We start from the raw sequence: 18,988 nt of genomic DNA, 5'->3' as shown, positions 1-18,988 counted from the left end.
TAAAATGAATATTTTTATTCAAAAATTGAATCACTACAATGTCCTAGAACTTTGTAGTCAGCAACAGCATGATATGATACATGATATATATTTTTTTCTAATTGCAGACAGGAAGTGCATTAATATTCAGTTCAAGTCTTTAATCTATTGTTGATTCTATATCGATTAGAGTAATCTATTTTTCGTCATTCCATTGAAAGATTAACTTCTGTTTGTAGCTGAAGGGGCGACTTGAACTTGTAAAGAGAACTCTTTTGGTACCATCTCACCTCATTCTGAACTATAAACAAGATTATGCAATAGCTTTTAGCAAATTATATATATATACTTTTTTCAACGTTCAAACAAACTATTCCAAAAGTAAATCATCTGTTGTTATCTCACCTCATTTCAAAGTTCACTGTAGCTCAGTCGGTAAGGCTCTCGCTCCATGATCGGGAGGTCGTGAGTTCGAATCTCGGCCGCGACTGACCAAAGTCGATAAGAAATGGGTAGCAACTGTTCCTTCGCCATGCGCTCGGCACATTGAAGCGAAAGTTGCGGGCCCTTCGGATGAGACCTCAAAAACCGAGGTCCCGTGTCACGGTAGGTGTTGGCACGATAAAAATCCCTCACTGCTCTACGGCCCTGAGTGCCGAGGAAATGTCAAAATTTGAAGGAAATAAATGGTAAGTGCATCTAATATTATATATTAGAAAAATGAATGTAGGTATTAAAAAACTGGATCAGTAGAGTGCCTTAGAACTATGTAGTCAGCAGCAGCAACATATGATAAATGAAATACATTCAGCTAATTGCAAACTAAAATTAAACAGAAATATTCGTTCTCAAAATCCTTCGTCTAAAGTATCTTGAATCGATTATAGATGCTTTATCGATCAGAATGATCTTTTATTCAACTATCCATTGAAGGACTAACTCCTGTTTCCGGCTTAGGGGACGGCTTGTACTTGTGAAGAGTTTTCAGTAAAGTGTCTTAAAACTATGTACCCAACAACATGATATGAAATATGCAGTAAAATCGTCTAATTGCAGTCAGGAAGTATATTGATTTTTTTTTTTTTAAAAAGCCTTCTTTCAAAGTATGGCAAGTCTTTGGTACATTCTATATCGATTACAATCACCTCTCTTTACAATCCACTGAAAAAATAATTTCTATCTCTTCTTAGCACACGGCTAGTACACTTTTGATACCATCTCCTCTCATTCTGAATTTTAAACAAAACTATAAAACAACTTTAAACAAATTATATGTATATTTTTTCGACGTTCAAGAAAACTATTCCAAAAGCGGATCATATGTCCTTATCTCACCTAAATCTGAAATATAAGCGTGATTAAAGTATAGCTTTTAGCCATCTTTCGAAGTTCAAGAAAACTATGACAATAGTGGATCATCTGTGTGTTTTCCTCTTACATTCAAACTTGCAAAATATTTGGATACTTCATACATGGTAATGAAAACACTGCCATGTGCATCCAATGTTATACATTATAAAAATGAAAGTAGGTATTCCAAAACTGGATCAGTAAAATGCCTTAAAACTATGTCCTCAGCAACTACAATATATGATATATGTAGTACAAAAAGTGCATTGACATTCTGTGTAAAAAATCATCTTGTAAAAGTATGGCAGATCTATGGTATATTCTATATCGATTACAATCACTTATCTTTACAATCCACTAAAAATTATCGTCTATTTCTAACTTAGGAGAGGGCTAGTTCTTGTGAAAAGACCTTCTATTACCATACTACCTCATTCTGAACTATACACAAAATAATGAAATAGCTTAAAACAAATTTTATATACATTTTTCGACGTTCAAGAAAAATATTCCAAAAGTGGATCATCTTTCACTCAAACTAGCAAAATACATGGATACTTCATGGTTGATATGTTGTGATTGAATCAGTGGTATGTGCATCTTATGTAACACAATATAAAATGAATATTTTTATTCAAAAATTGAATCACTACAATGTCCTAGAACTTTGTAGTCAGCAACAGCATGATATGATACATGATATATATTTTTTTCTAATTGCAGACAGGAAGTGCATTAATATTCAGTTCAAGTCTTTAATCTATTGTTGATTCTATATCGATTAGAGTAATCTATTTTTCGTCATTCCATTGAAAGATTAACTTCTGTTTGTAGCTGAAGGGGCGACTTGAACTTGTAAAGAGAACTCTTTTGGTACCATCTCACCTCATTCTGAACTATAAACAAGATTATGCAATAGCTTTTAGCAAATTATATATATATACTTTTTTCAACGTTCAAACAAACTATTCCAAAAGTAAATCATCTGTTATCTCACCTCATTTCAAAGTTCACTGTAGCTCAGTCGGTAAGGCTCTCGCTCCATGATCGGGAGGTCGTGAGTTCGAATCTCGGCCGCGACTGACCTAAGTCGATAAGAAATGGGAAGCAACTGTTCCTTCGCCATGCGCTCGGCACATTGAAGCGAAAGTTGCGGGCCCTTCGGATGAGACCTCAAAAACCGAGGTCCCGTGTCACGGTAGGTGTTGGCACGATAAAAATCCCTCACTGCTCTACGGCCCTGAGTGCCGAGGAAATGTCAAAATTTGAAGGAAATAAATGGTAAGTGCATCTAATATTATATATTAGAAAAATGAATGTAGGTATTAAAAAACTGGATCAGTAGAGTGCCTTAGAACTATGTAGTCAGCAGCAGCAACATATGATAAATGAAGTAAATTCAGCTAATTGCAAACTAAAATTAAACAGAAATATTCGTTCTCAAAATCCTTCGTCTAAAGTATCTTGAATCGATTATAGATGCTTTATTGATCAGAATCATCTTTTATTCAACTATCCATTGAAGGACTAACTCCTGTTTCCGGCTTAGGGGACGGCTTGTACTTGTGAAGAGTTTTCAGTAAAGTGTCTTAAAACTATGTACCCAACAACATGATATGAAATATGCAGTAAAATCGTCTAATTGCAGTCAGGAAGTATATTGATTTTTTTTTTTTTTGAAAAAAGCCTTCTTTCAAAGTATGGCAACTCTTTGGTACATTCTATATCGATTACAATCACCTTTCTTCACAATCCACTGAAAAAATAATTTCTATCTCTTCTTACGTTACGGCTAGGTCTGGTGAAGATACCCCTTTTGTTACCACCTCAACTCATTCTGAATAATAAACAAAATTATAAAATAGCTTTAAGCAAATTATATATATTTTTTCTTTGCCGTTCAAGAAAACTATTCCAAAAGTGGATCATATGTTCCTATTTCACCTAAATCTGAAATATAAGCGTGATTAAAATATAGCTTTTAGCCATCTTTCGAAGTTCAAAAGAACTATGAAAATAGTGAGTCATCTGTGTGCTTTTCTTCTTTCACTCAAACTTGCAAAATGATTGGATACCTCAAAGTTTATACATGGTAATGCAATCACTACCATATGCATCCAATATTATACATTATAAAAATGAAAGCAGGTATTCCAAAAGTGGATTAGTAAAGTGCCTTAAAACTATGTACTCAGCAACTACAAGATATGATACATGTAGTACATTCGTCTTATTGCAGATAGAAAGTGCATTGAATTTTTTTTTTTGTAAAAAAAATCCTTCTGTAAAAGTATGGAAAATCTCTGGTACATTTCATATCGATTACAATAACTTACAGTACCAACCAGACCCAACCTGACACCTAAGCAGTCCCAGAAAGCAGTCCCCGGGACTGCTTTGGGACCGCTGTGGGACTGCTCTGGGACTGCGAAAGACCCAGCAGTCCCAGCAGTCACTTGGACTGCTTTCTGGGACTGCTTTGTTCACTCATGCATGACAAAGGTTCTGAGTGACATGATAGCTCCGCCTCTTGTGTTTTATGAATTTGCAGCTCCCTGTTGTTGTTTTGTTTACTTTCTGCAGAGAGGTGTTAAGATAAAAAATAGAAAAAGAAGTATTTCTTACAAATATTAAATAAGTAGAGTTAGTTATACATGTAATTACTAAATGTCTTCAGGTGCTGTAAGTTTGCACAAATGTACTCTAGAATTAATTTTTAAAGGAAAGTAAATAAAAAGGGAAGTCAGGGGATAATTTTTATCCCTTAAATTAAACTTTAATACAGGTGTTTGAAAAAAAAATATCTAGGCCTATTTAATAAACTAATGCTGTCAAATTATGTATTAAAAGTTTGCATTGGCAATATTAAAAAAAAAACAAACAAAAACAAACTTGTCATTTCAATAAGACATTCTGAGGGACGTATATGTACTGCATTTTTTTCTTAATTGAAAAAGCTAATACCATACTTAAAAAAGAGTACTCCATGCTATTTTTTACCGCCCTCAAATAAACCTAATAATTTATTAAATGACCATAAAATAAAATTATTCTACCATTCTTCTGTCACATAAACAATGTGAACAATTATTGGGGGATTTATTTATGAATTAGTTTTTAATTTACAAACAAGTTATTAAAAGAGTACATTTATATATATTTAAAAAATAAATATTTGAAAATATCGGGAATGTGACTTATTTCTTATTTGTTTTGTTTGTGTTTACCTGACCGATTAATAAAAAGCAATACAATTGTATAAAATGGTGTCAACACCTGAAGTTTCGATCGCCTTTGGGCATAATTAGCAGAAAGTCAATGCATGTTATTTGGGTATCACTGTCATCACTGAACACGCTGGTCAACAATGACACTAAGTTCAATCTATGTACTGCAAAAAAAACTTTGTTTCAATAATTGTGTATAAATTTATTTCGGGATTAATTAATTTTGAACATAATCTGAGGGTTCCATTCGCATGATTTACAGATGTACACTCGAACATTTATATAATAAAACACTTAAAACTGAGAATCTAAAGATAATTAAATTTGCAAGTCATTGAAAATAATCATGACTGAAATATAATACTCGGCAATATTTATCAAAGAATTTTTCCAAAGCTCTAATACTTAAGGAAAATGCATTTAGAGTATAGTATGGGAAACGGCCTTGCTCTATAATTGTAAGATCTATTTAAAGCTAATTCTGGTAGAAAATAAACAATTCAAATTTAATTTTCTATATAAAAAATAAATAAATATGAAAACCAATATCAAACACAGAAAATAAAGAAACTGATTTATTTTGGTCAAAAATATATACAATGTATACCAAATAATTGTGTTTAAATATTCATGTTTTTAATAGGTGTGAACATCTTCTTTCAATAATTATTATTTGTTTCAGAACTGATTGTCGCGTAAGAATTGTAAATATTTGTTGATACTACTCAGAAAGAAATGATCATCAATTTCAACTGCCTTTTATAGTTACATTGTTTATTGGTAATATCATTCTGAGTAAGCTCCGCCCATGAAATTAATTAACCCCGCCCACTGGGACTGCTTTCTGGGCCTGCTGGGACTACTTTCTGGGACCGCTGGGACCGCTGTGGGTCTCCTGTGGGACTGCTCTGGGACTGCTGTGGGACTGCTTTAGCAGTCCAAGAAAACAGTCCCCGGGACTGCTCTGGGACTGCTTTGTGTCAGGTTGGGTCTGGTTGGTACTGTATCTTTACAATCCACTAAAAATTATTTTCTATTTCTAACTTAGAAGACGGCTAGTTCTTGTGAAAAGATCCCTTCTATTACCATCTCACATCATTACGAACTATTTACAAAATAATTTAAAAAAAAAAGCCTTTTCACAAATTTTATATATACTTTTCGACGTTCAAGAAAACTATTCCATATGTGGATCATCTTACTCACAAACTAGCAAAATACATGGATACTTCATGGCTGATAGGAGGAGGTATAATCAGTGGTATGTGCATCTTATGTTAGACAATATAAAATGATTATAGGTTTTGGTTTATTTGTAAGTTGGTTAACGTCCCTCTCGAGAATTTTTCACTCATATGGAGAAGCCACCATTTGCCCTTGGAGAGCTGCAAATTTTGTCCTTTACTCGGCACTTACGGCCATTGTGCAGTGAGGAATCTTTTTCGTGCTAGCACCTACTGCGACACGGGACCTCGGTTTATACGGTCTCATCCGAAGGACAGGTCTCCACGACCCACAGTGGGAATCGAACCCGCGACGTAAGGATCAACTCCTTACTTCGCGACTCTAGAGCAGACGCTCTAACCACTGCGCCACGCGGGCGACAAATGATTATAGGTATTCAAAAATTGTATCACTATCATGTCTTAGAACTATAACTGCTTGCTTGCCTACTTTAAGGTTGATACATGGTGATAAAATAAGTGGTAAGTGCATCCAATATGATACATTATAAAGATGAAGGTAGGTATTCCAAAACTGGATCAGTAAAGTGCCTTAAAACTATGTACCGTGCCTTAAAACTATGTACTCAGCAACTACAAGATATGATACATGTAGTACATTCGTCTACTTGCAGATAGAAAGTGCATTGAAGTTTTTAGTAAAAATCCTTCTCTAAAAGTATGGCAAATTTATGTTCCATTCCATAAAGATTACAATCACTTATCTTTACAATCCACTATAGAATTATCTTCTATTTCTAACTTAGGAGACGGCTAGTTCTTGTTAAAAGACCCCTTCTGTTACCATCTCACCTCATTCTGAACTTTAAACTAAGTAATAAAATAGCTCAACAAATTTTATATATATTTTTCGACGTTCAAAAAAACTATTCCAAAAGTGGATCATCGTACATTGAAACTAGCAAAATACATGGATATTTCATGGCTGATAGGAGGAGGTAAAATCAGTGGTATGTGCGTCTTATGTTACACAATATAAAATGATTATAGATATTCAAAAATTGAATCACTAAAATGTCTTACAACGTTGTAGTCTACAGCCGCATGATATGATACTTGTCATACATTTTTCTAATTGAAGACGACAAATGCATTAATATTTCGTTCGAGTTTTTACTCAATTGTTGATTCTATATCGATTAGAGTAATCTTTTTTTCAACATTCCATTGAAAGATTATCTTCTGTTTGTACCTGAAGGGGCGACTTGTACTTGTGAAGAGAACTCTTCTTTTACCATCTCACCTCATTCTAAACTAAGTTCAAGAAAAATATTGCAAAAGGGGATCATCTGCATGACTTTGCACTTACATTCAAACTAGCAAAATACATGCATACTTCATGCATACTTCATAGTTGATGCAGGTGATAAAAAAAGTGGTAAGTGCATCCAATATTATATATTATAAAAATGAAGGTAGGTATTCCAAAACTGGATAAGTAAAGTGCCTTAAAACTATGTACCGTGCCTTAAAACTATGTACTCATCAACTACAATATATGATACATGTAATACGTTCGTCTAATTGCAGATAGAAAGTGCATAGAAATTTTGAGTAAAAAATTCTTCTCTAAAAGTATGGCAAATTTATGTTACATTCTACAAAGATTACAATCACTTATCTTTACAATCCACTAAAGAATTATCTTCTATTTCTAACTAAGGAGACGGCTAGTTCTTGTTAAAAGATCCCTTCTGTTACCATCTCACCTCATTCTAAACTGTATATATTTTTCGACGTTCAAAAAAACTATTCCAAAATGGGATCATCTTACACTGAAACTAGCAAAATACATGGATACTTCATGGCTGATAGGAGGAGGTAAAATCAGTGGTACATGTATGTGCTCCTTATGTTACACAATATAAAATGAGTATAGGTATTCAAAAATTGAATCACTAAAATGTCTTTGTAGAACTTTGTAGTCAGCAACCGCATGATATGATACTTGTCATACATTAATCTAATAGAAGAGGCTAGTGCATTAATATTTCGTTCAAGTTTTAAATCAATTGTTCATTCTATATAGATTAGAGTAATCCTTTTTCAACATTCCATTGAAAGATTAACTTCTGTTTCAAGCTGAAGGGGCGACTTGTACTTGTGAAGAGATCTCTTCTGTTCCCATCTCACCTCATTCTAAACTATAAGGAAGATTATAAAATAGCTTTAAGCAAATTTTATATATTTTTCGAAGTTCAAGAAAATTATTGCAAATATGACCATCTGTATGGCTTTTCGCTTACACTCAAACTAGCAAAATACATGCATACTCAGTTACTACAAGATATGATATATGTAGTACATTCGTCTACTTGCAGACAGGAAGTGCATTGAAATGTTGTGTAAAAAAAATCATTCTCTCTAAGTATAGGAAATCTATGGTATATTCTATATCGATTACGATATAAAAATTACGTACAATCACTTATCTTTATAATCCTCTGAAAAATTATCTTCTATTTCTAACTTAGGAGACGGCTAGTTTTTGTGAAAAGACCCCTTCTGTTACCATCTCACCCCATTTTGAACTATAAACAAGAGTATTAGATAGCTTTTTAGCAAGAAAACTATTTTTAAAGTGGATCATTTGTATTGCTTTGCTCTTACACGCAAACTTACAAAATATTATCATATGTCACGATTGATACATGGTGATGAAATCAGTGCTATGTGTATGTAATGTTATACATTACAAAAATGAAGGTAGGTATTCCAAAACTTGATCACCAAGTGCCTTAAACCTATCTATTCAGCAACAGCAAGATATAATAAACGAAGTACATTTTTCTAATTGTAGACTGAAAGTAAGCTAAAATTTCGTACAAAAACTCCTTCTTCTAAAGTATCTTAAAATGTATTGTAGATTCTATGTCAATTAGAGTCATCTTTTTTTCAACGATTCATTTCAAGATTAACGTCTGATTGACATCTGTTTCTTGCTGAGGTGGCGACTTGTACTTGTGAAGAGCCTCTTCTATTAAAATCTCACTTCCTCTGAACTAAAAACAAGATTTCAAAATCGCTTCTAGCAAATATTATATATCTTTCGACGTTCAAGAAAACTACTCCAAAAGTGGATCATCTGTATGGCTTTGCTTTAACACTCAATCTTGCAAAATACTTAGATACTTCATGCTTGATTCATGTTGTTGAATTCATTGGTCTGTGCATCCAATGTTATACATTATAAAAATGAAGGTAGGTATTCCCAAACCGGATTAGGTATCTTAGAAGTATGTTCTCAGCACCAGGAAGATATTATTTGTGCAGTACATTCTTCTAGTTACAGACAGGAAGTGCATTGGAATTTTGTTTAAAAAATCCTTTTCTTAATGTATCTTGAATCTGTTTTAGATTCTATAACGATTAAAGTCATCTGATTTTAATGATCCATTCAAAGATTAATATCTATATAGCTTAGGAGACTGCTTGTTCTTGTGAGGAGTCCTCTTCTGTTGCCATCTCACCTCATTCTGAAATATTAGCGTAATTTGAATAAAAGCCTTTAACATTTTTAAAAAATATATTTCGAATTTCAAAAAAAAAAAAAAAAAATACTCCAAAGGTTGATCATCTGTATGGCTTTGCTCTGACACTAAAACCTTCAAAATACTTGGATATATCATGGTCGATAAATGGTGATGAAACAAAGTGTTTATATTCTTATTATGTGAAGTACTACAAACAGATTTGTTTATATAGCTAATAGCTATAGCTAATGTGAAAAATTTGAAAATTTCCATAAAACTTTCATATTATTTTATCAAAGCTACCATAAAATTAAATTCTTCAATGTCATGTGCATAATCCGAAATAAAAGAGAATAATAATGAACATAAATATTGCAAAACTTGATCAACTGAATGATTGAAGAATGTATGGTAAGCAAAATGAAATGTTATGCCTCTAAATTTCCAAAGACATGCAATAATTAAATCGAACGTTTTCTGTCCAAAAGCCCTAAGGTATATTGCATATGTATCTACAATAAATGATATATTGCTGCTGTAAAAGCGTTCATTGAAATGTAAACCAACTTATGTATTTAACGTATCCTATGGCTTAAGAGAGAGATAAAACCTCTCAAGTGGCCTTTTCTTTTATGGAATTTGCAATTATATGATTGTTTTTAAACTTTTCAAATGAAACTTCTAACAAATTTCAATTCAGGTATATTCAACTTTGAAAAGAATTCTAGAAAACTATTCGAAAAGTGGATTATCTGAAAGCTTTTGTACATCAATGTCACATTCAGCAAAATACTTCGACCTTTCGTGCTTAAAACCTAGTGTTGAAATAAAATGTGAATATCGTTACAATAGCAATGACGAAAAACATTCCGGAAACAATTCTTTTTTTTTATTTTTTATTTTATCATGCTATCAACAAAAAAAAATATTTATTTGAGGCAGGTTTCAAGCCTATGTGCATCCAATGTTATACATTACACGTATTTATATAGGTATTTCAAAACTGGATCAATTAAATGCCTTAGAATCATGTAGTCATCAACACCAAGATAAGACACATATAGTATATATTTATAATTATAGACAGGAAGTCATTAAACTTTAGTCTAAAACGTTCATCCTTTAAAGTATGGTAAATGTATCGTAGATTCTAAATCAATCAGAATCATACTTTTTATACAATCCATTAAAAAGATTAACTTCTGGTTCTAGCTTAGGAGACGGTTTGTACTTGTGACGTGATCTCTTCTGTTACCATTCCACCTCATTCGGAGTTATAAACATGATCAAAATTTGGCTTTTAGAAAATTTTATTACATCTTTCAAGAAAATTATTCCAAAAGTGGACCATCTATATGCCTTTGTTCTTAACACTATAACTTGCAAAATACTTGGTTACTTTATGATCGTTACAAAGTGATGATATAAAAAAAATATATCAGTATAATGTGAAATACTACAAACAGATAAAAATACAACCTGTACAGCTAATATGAAAAAAAATCAAAGTTTCCAATAAACCTTCATATCATTTTTTCAGAGAATAAGCTACCATATGATTAACTTCTTCAATAGCATGTGCATAATCCAGTATAAAACATAATAATGATGATATTGGAAAAACGATCAATTCAATTCCTAAAGACTATGTAGTGATTAAAATGAAAATGTTATGTCTCCAAATTTCAAATGACATGCAATAATTCAGTTGAACGCTTTCTGTTCAAAGGCCCTAACGAAGGTATGTTACATATGTATCTACAATAAATGATATTGACAAACTTTGATGAAACAAGAATATCAGCAATCTCGTTTAAAGTTATCAATTCATAAGTTCAATGGTCGATACAATGAGCTTGTCAGCAAATTCAATCTTTCATTAAGTTAAATGCTGACTGACTTTAATCATACTATTTGTTAGACCATTATTTACACATTTAATTGTCGAACGATTTTTCCGTTATTTCCTAATCCTGACAAGGCTGCTTACTCCTCCATGGCACCTGATGCCACCTCTGATGTCTTAGAGGTCTCGTGTTTGCTTTGCTCCTATTTTGTAATGTTTAATGGACATTTGAGCTCGAAAACTGTTATCTCCACAGACTTCATCGCTGTATTTAACGATTACTTCAGCCTACGAGAAATATGGAGATAACTAATAGTAATCAAGCTCAAAAGTCCATTAAATCAATACAAATAGGGAACAGGGCAAACACTGGCCTCCAAAAACATCAGAGGAGGGATCAGGTGCCATGGAGAAGCCATCCCCTGTCAACCAGTAACACCCGCCGTGTCCTCCATCTCTCTATCGGGCAAACGAAGAAATTCGGAGATATTTCAGTATGTAAAAAATAGCCTAACAATTAGTATGAAAAACGTCAGTTAGCATTCGACTTAATGATAGATGTCTTTGCTAACAAGGTCATTGTATTTACCATAGAACCTGCGAAATGTTGACTTCAGAAGAGACTGTTGATATCCTTGTATCATTAACTTGTTTGTCAATAACTTGCCTCGTTTTAAAAAAATGTTCGTACGTATTGCATGTTATTGCGTATCGAATCAGCTAGGAGACAAAAACTCCATATGCAGGTGATAAGGGTATATTGCTATATAAATAAGGGAAGTTGCCGATAGAAAACTTGAAACCATCACGTTCTTCAAGAGTCACAGTTCTCATCACAGTTCTAGAGTACTGTGTTTATAGATAGGTTTGTACACTCTAGGTGTGCCAGTTGGAATTTGGTGTCTGTTTCTCTTATCATTTTGAAACTTAAGATTGATAACATATGCTTTCTGCAATACTTATAGTCTTAAACCAAAAGAGCGTGCAATATACGTGTAGGTATTCCAAAAGTGGAATTGTTTTGATTCATTTGTAATTTCAGTTTCATCCAAGACCTACATTCAAACTGTACTCTTCAAATATTGCTAAGTTGTGATTTATTATATATGATAAATTACGTGGATTTTTCTTTATCTGTAGACGCGCATTCAACCAATGAAACGTGTTCGAAATGACTATTTAAAAAATAAAACGTTTTGAATCCTTTGTACTCCACACATACTTCATGTGCAATGTCAAAAGAATCCAAGCTGTCAATAACATTAATGATATATTTCATACAAGAACTACAATCAAAGTGTACTGTCCAAATGTTGCTAAGTTAAGTGAATTTTATATATATTTGTTCAAGTGGATTTTTCTCTCTCAAAAATCATGTACATTCAAGAAACATGTTAAAAATTAATATTCAAAAAAAAAAAAAAAAAAAAAAAAAAAAAAAGAATTGTTTTGAATTATTTGTTCTCAATAGACTTCATGTGCAATGTCAAAAAAATCAAGCTGCCAATAACATTTATTAACTCTTTCATGGTTATGCATGTCTTTGTTGAATGCCTTCCATCCAAAACTAGATCATTTGGCTGCCAATGTAGTTATAAAAGACAAGGTAAGATAATTTCAAAAGCTTTTTTATATCATAATTGAGCAATAATAAAACTGCACCGTAAAATAAACTTGCTTAGTTTAGTGAAGACGAAATATATCACGTGAACTAATTTTCAACATCTGTAGACGTGTGCAGTCAACTCATGCAAAAGTCCAAGGAAGGAGAGGAACTTAATAAGTTATGTAGAACATGATTTCAATCCTTTTGATGTACTCAAGAAAATATGTTCAAAACAAACCAAAACAAATGATTTATATTACGACCCCTGGGTCGAGGCCTGTGTTGGTGCACTGTTAGTCCCCGTGGGTCTCTGCAGCCAAGTAACTAAGAAATTCAATACTACGAGGGGTGATCAAAAAGTTCGCGAACTATCTCTATATTTAGAAAACCACAATTCAGATCAGAATGAAATTTGGCACACATATAGTCATACACATGTTCTATAAATAGCAGATGTTAAATAATGTTTTGCTCCGTGTTTGTGACGTCACAATGTGAAAATGACGTCAGTATGTAGGTCACTTGTGACAAAAAATGGTTGACTCAATCGTACTCAAGCAACGAACGGCTGTAAAGATTAACGTTTATCTCGAAAATTCCTTTGCAGTAGAAAATGATAATTTGGACAAGGTTTATGAAGACAAAAGACTTACCAGAAGTTCAATCATTAATTGGATTGAATGTTTTAGTGAAGGCAGGGAGATGGTTAAAAATGATGTTTGTTCTTTTGCCCAGCGAAAGCAAGCCGGTAAAAAGATGTGTCCTTAGTTAAGCAATTTGTTTTGAAAGATCGCCAAATAACAGTAAGAAAAATAGTTGAATATCTGAGCAATAATATAATTATTAAATCCCTAAAATATCGTTTAATTTAGACTTTAAACATATGAGATATGAAAAAATGAAGGCGCACATACTTTTTTCCACATTGGCTAAATGACGCTCCTGAGACAGAGGACTCGGGTTGTGATGGTCGCCATGCTTATTCTGGGAGAGGATATCCTTACCCACCCATCCTATTGCCAAGATTTGTCCATTTCTGACAGATGGTCTGTTCTTGTTATAAAAAGTTACTTGCATGGTAAGAAATATAAGACTCGAAAAAATCTCTTAGCTTCCGTGAACAGACCGCTACGAAGCATGTCACGTGACTGCCTGGATCATGTGATTCGCGCATGGGCAGAACAATGGCAGATGTGCATTAAAATCGGAGAGGACTACTTCAAAAATAATGAACACTAAAACCTCATTTTATTTCTTTTAAGGAAGTAATTCTATTAGTTCGCGAACTTTTTGATCACCCCTCGTTGTTAGAAAATATAAATATTTAATTGTTGTGGTTAAATTTGGAAATTTATTTCAAAATTAAAGATTATCTCCCCCATGCATTGCTCTGATCCTTCGATGTATTTGGCTCCAGTCTTTGGCACCCCCTTTTTCAGCTCTTCAATTTTTTTAAATAAAAATATTTCAGATTTCCAACGTTTCGGCATGAGCATCACTGAAGATACATAATTTGTCGAAAAGCTCATCTGGTGCATCAAAATTGGTAACGTAAATGATTAATATTATTCTAAAACTTGGTCATCTGACTTCCTTTGTCCTGTCTGCATAATATAAAGCAAGTTAAAATGCTTCAAAACTTTTAATTTCATTCACAAATCAGCCAGTGAAAAAGTTTGTTTAATTTTAAGAGCTATTCTCTGTAACCACTTAAACTTCCTATTTTTACGAAACCTTGCCAATTATTACATCTCAACACTAGAATCATATATAAAATAAAATTTGGTTGTTATATGTCTTGGTTGCCATGGTAACAGCCAGAAAAGTTTGAAAAATTAACATTTTCAGCTACAGTGAAAGGCAGGTCTCTAAGTGACCTCTAAAATTTAAAGTTCCGGAATTCGACAATCGCCAAGTCAGTTTAAAATGGTCGCCAATTTGGCGACTTATGGAAAAAAAATTGACGCCAATCAAAAATTTAAGGCGCCATGGCGACTAAATTAGTCGCCAATAAGATCCCTGAAGGGAATTAATTTAGTTGCATAAATCAGCATCGGTATAAGCATAATAAGCATCAGGTAGCATCAGGATCAATATTTTAAAAACAGCATTACCAGGATCATGCAGCATCACCTACCATTGACCATCTAAAAATCAGCATTGACTTACTATCTAGCATCAGAATATCAGTTTTTTTTCAGTAACGAATTTTTAATAGAGAAAGAAAATTGGTTTAAATTATTTAAATTATCAATTATAATGAAATATTATGATCAAATTCTTATATGAGGCACTTTTATTGCTTCAAACAGCCATGCTGAAATTCAATTATCTACTTCTGGTAGCATGATGATACTTCCGGTAGCATTGACCTAATAATTAAACGGTATCATGATAAGGATTACTAGCATTAGATCAGCAAGCAAAGGAAGCATTCAATTCAGCATCGATGCTGTAACAAAATTAGTTCTCTGCACTGTACTTTGAATCGTTATCAAGCCTTTATAAAGACTTGGAAAAACGAACAATCCATACTCACAAAAACAAGACACCTTCTTCCCACATATGTTATAAAGAAACTATTAAAAAATATCTCCAAATAAGTGATAACCATGGGTATATTTGGAATGCATTTTAAATGCTGAAAAATGCCGAAAACTGCTCAATGTTTACTAATGATAAGTGTAACATGATCAAACACAATCAACAACTCAAGAAAAGAATAAAAATACTTGAACTCAAGTAATTAGGTATTGGCAATATTATTTTTAAAATAACTTTCATGGTTGCCATGAAAACACAGTTTAACTGTACACTATTTGTAGCTAAGTTTTAGCCAATGCTACTATCTTGAGGGAAAACATTGAAATTCAGGACTGACAAATATACATCGTTAGGACCTGGTATCACAGATAGTATTAGAAAAATTTGGATAAATTGGTACTTTGCGGTGCAACCATGGAAACAACGTACCATTGGTATCAAGCGAGATTTTTTTTTGCTTTATGAATTTAGTTATCTGTTACTCAAGAAATATATTATTTGACTCACCTTGAATAGTACTTATCTGATAGAACTAAATTGGATAGTCATACATTGATAAAGTTTGATGAAGAAAATAAAATTGTTGCTATGGTAACTAAGTAGGGAAAATATTCAATTTTGTAACTTAATAGCAATATTAAACCCCCTATGCCAGCTTCTTGCATCCAGTTGGAGATCGTGTGATAATCAAAATTGAAAGTCAGTTTAATTTTTCATAAATATCAATCATGAAATTTTCGGGAATCTAGAAACAAGGGTACTTATCTAAGAAAACAATATATTTCATAGCTTTTTATAATATTCATAGCAACGCCCTATTTTAAGAATCCAGTTTGATTTTTTGTAATGTGAAAAGTAGGACCACATAAGTGCCTTTACATGTAAAAATTGATCACCAGTTCTTAAGATATATATGCTTTTTTAAAAAAAAGAAGAAGATAGGATCAGTTTAAACATACAGAGAATAAATTTGAAATCATTTTGCGGTTATAAAACCGCAGCAACCATTGCAAACTAATAAGAAATATTTCGTCCTTGGTATATGTTACAAAAATCTCTCTCTGTTATTTGGTCGCATGTCAACCTATAATTGCTTTTATTTATGATTGTATGAGTTTATAAAAATAAATGAATAAAATTATTACATTTGCATACTTTGTTTCCATAGTAACGTATGTAATATTTGATTTCCCAAAAATATTTATCATGCATTTAAGACAAATTTTGGAAGCAGTCATTGCCACGTGTTTGCAATGTTGCAAACGTTAACTATTGGATTTTGAACATGTTAAAAAATGAAATTTTTCAAACTTTAGGCCATGTTGCCATGGTAACCATGACACATAGCAACCAATTTTTGCCTGATATGAGCTTATGGTATTAAAGACTTTCATCATAGAAAGCTTAGAGAAATTCTGAGACTATGTGTCCAGCTCCTTAACAAGAATTAAAGTAATAACAGAGAATGGCTCTTAAGTTATAATCACTATTTTCCTTTCTATACGTTCCGAGACGCCTGAAATAGATCAAATCAAATAAGTTTATAAGATATATTCAATGATAGATGTAGTAATATTAGGGTGAACTATTGCAAAAACTTATCCTTTTGATGCCTTTAAGGTAAGACGACACGTTCCTTTAAAATATATATTTTTCACAAGAATTTGTCATTGAAGTATTGCTACTTAAACAAGTTTCCTCACCAAAAATTGAGGTACCTTACCAGGCATTTTGGCAAGATACCAGAGGGTGATATTTCTTATATAATCCTTATGGATAATCTTTTGAATTGCCAATGTCACAATTTTTGGTATACTTATTTTATATAACATATTGAAAACAATTTAGAAATCACAAGAGAATGACAATTATGAATAATTTTTGATATAATACTGTACCAAGGTATACAAAACATATCTTTGAGGAACGTGTCGTCTGACCTTAAGCTAACTAGTTACTAAGTACAAGGCTATCTAACATATATTTATATACTTATGTTTGAACTGTGTTCCATAGGCAAATTAATAAGAAATGTAAAGAACATCCTTTCTGAATTCTTGTGCTCAACTTTCTACTTAAGAACAGGATGTATAAGTATTTTTCAAGTATGTTACACATGTTACTTGTAGACATATGTCCAATTCTTTTAATGCTTTAAGGTGGCTGAATATACTGCTCTGCTCTATTGAGATGATAAAAAGGAAAGGTCCCAGTTTCGATATTTTAAATTGAAAAGAGAGCGCTTGAAATCATCCTCAAATTCCACAAAATAAAGTTCAATGGATTATATTTAAGTTGTTTTAAAAGATTGTTAAAAATGCTTTTGATGAAAGTTGCCCGTCAACAATATCAAATTATAGGTTTTCATACTGAAGCAATAAGTACAAAACATGTTGCTTGACGACGTCTAAAATCTCAGGGTTAACTGCATCTCGCAAATAAGATGTAACATCTGGGTATAATATGCCATAATATGCATAATATGAAATTCCCAAGGTATTATGTTTAATAAAGAAATGTTGCTTGTTAACAAAAATAATACCTTATCATAATCATCCATGCATAATAAAAGACATGTCAAAAATAACTCATATATAGGCCATTGTAAAATGCCACAAGGAGAAAATGAAGTCAATTTTAGAATATCTGTGATTTTATGTTTTCATCCAAAGTATCATGAAAAAAAATTGAATTCCACATTGGTAAGATTATATATATATTTTTATTATTAGCTATTTAATATATCAATTTTATGGATATATTGCATGTAGTTGAGTGTAATACTGAAAATGTTCACCCCAAGAAAACCATTGTCAACCGCAACCGATGTTGACAATGGTTTTCGAGGGGTAAAAATTGTCAATGTCAAACTCAACTACATGCAATATTTATTATATTATACTGAACGTTTTATATAAATACATATTACGGTGAACATTGCGCGCATAAATTCTGTGCAGTCAATATTTTTTTGGAATATCACCCGTCGTCAAGCAATATTAACTGTTGCTACGCTGGAGGACGTAGCTTCATTATTCAGCGGGTTATAGTGTTTTTTTAATAAATGTTTTTTCGACGAATCAGATTAAACTTTACATGAAAGTATAATATATTGATATATCAATACATAAATATAATCAAGTTTTATGTACTCATTATTAGCATGAATTTCATCATCGTTATCATGTTAAATTTTGACAGCAGGGTGTAGCATCATTTGGAGAGATGTTGTACATTTTATTAATCTGACCGTTAGTCATAATCATTAATTATTGTCCTTAAATTTTTAAAAACACAATTAATTTAAGGGGTCCGACAGGAGTTTTTCATTGTGCAATACTTCTCGCAGCAGCAAGCTTATTTACACTTTGAAAACAACTATTTTCGAATAATTTATCAAATTAATCAAATATAAGAAATCACAGGTTAAAAGATCTTATTGCAACATTAAAAAACTGATCTTTTTTACTATATTTCATCTGGTAGATAGATGGACATGGTTTTAGTGTGTTTGACGTTATGATAAAATGAAGGCTTTTAAGAAAAGGTCATAAAAATGTTATAGAAGGTAAAGTATGAAATACATGTATATGCTCATGAAATTTTAAACACAGAGTTTGAAAATAAAAAAAAATTCTAATAGTTTTTGTATGACTCATAAGTATCTGTCATATTTTTTAGAACTCCATAAAAATTGGTAAAATTGGTAAAATTTTATA

General features: G+C 32.2%; 1 protein-coding gene and 1 long non-coding RNA gene across 2 annotated transcripts in view; both read right to left on the bottom strand.

Annotated features, from left to right (window-relative positions):
• Positions 1-18,988, bottom strand: part of LOC133175270 (O-methyltransferase MdmC-like) — a 186,866-nt gene that overhangs the window by 159,901 nt on the left and 7,977 nt on the right. The gene's annotated exons all lie outside the window — the stretch shown is intronic.
• LOC133175299 (uncharacterized) overlaps positions 7,965-18,988 on the bottom strand; it is an 11,765-nt gene continuing 741 nt past the window's right edge. The window contains exon 2 of the long non-coding RNA XR_009719265.1: positions 7,965-9,276. This is a non-coding gene — a long non-coding RNA (uncharacterized LOC133175299). The remainder of the gene's footprint in view (positions 9,277-18,988) is intronic.

This window comes from Saccostrea echinata, unplaced genomic scaffold (assembly GCF_033153115.1).
Source record: "Saccostrea echinata isolate AGI-Se365-2 ecotype Australia unplaced genomic scaffold, CSIRO_AGI_Sech_v1 ptg000002l, whole genome shotgun sequence".
Lineage (NCBI taxonomy): Eukaryota > Metazoa > Mollusca > Bivalvia > Ostreida > Ostreidae > Saccostrea > Saccostrea echinata.
Note: the sequence above shows the minus strand (reverse complement) of the source record. Positions and strands in the feature narration are given on the sequence as shown.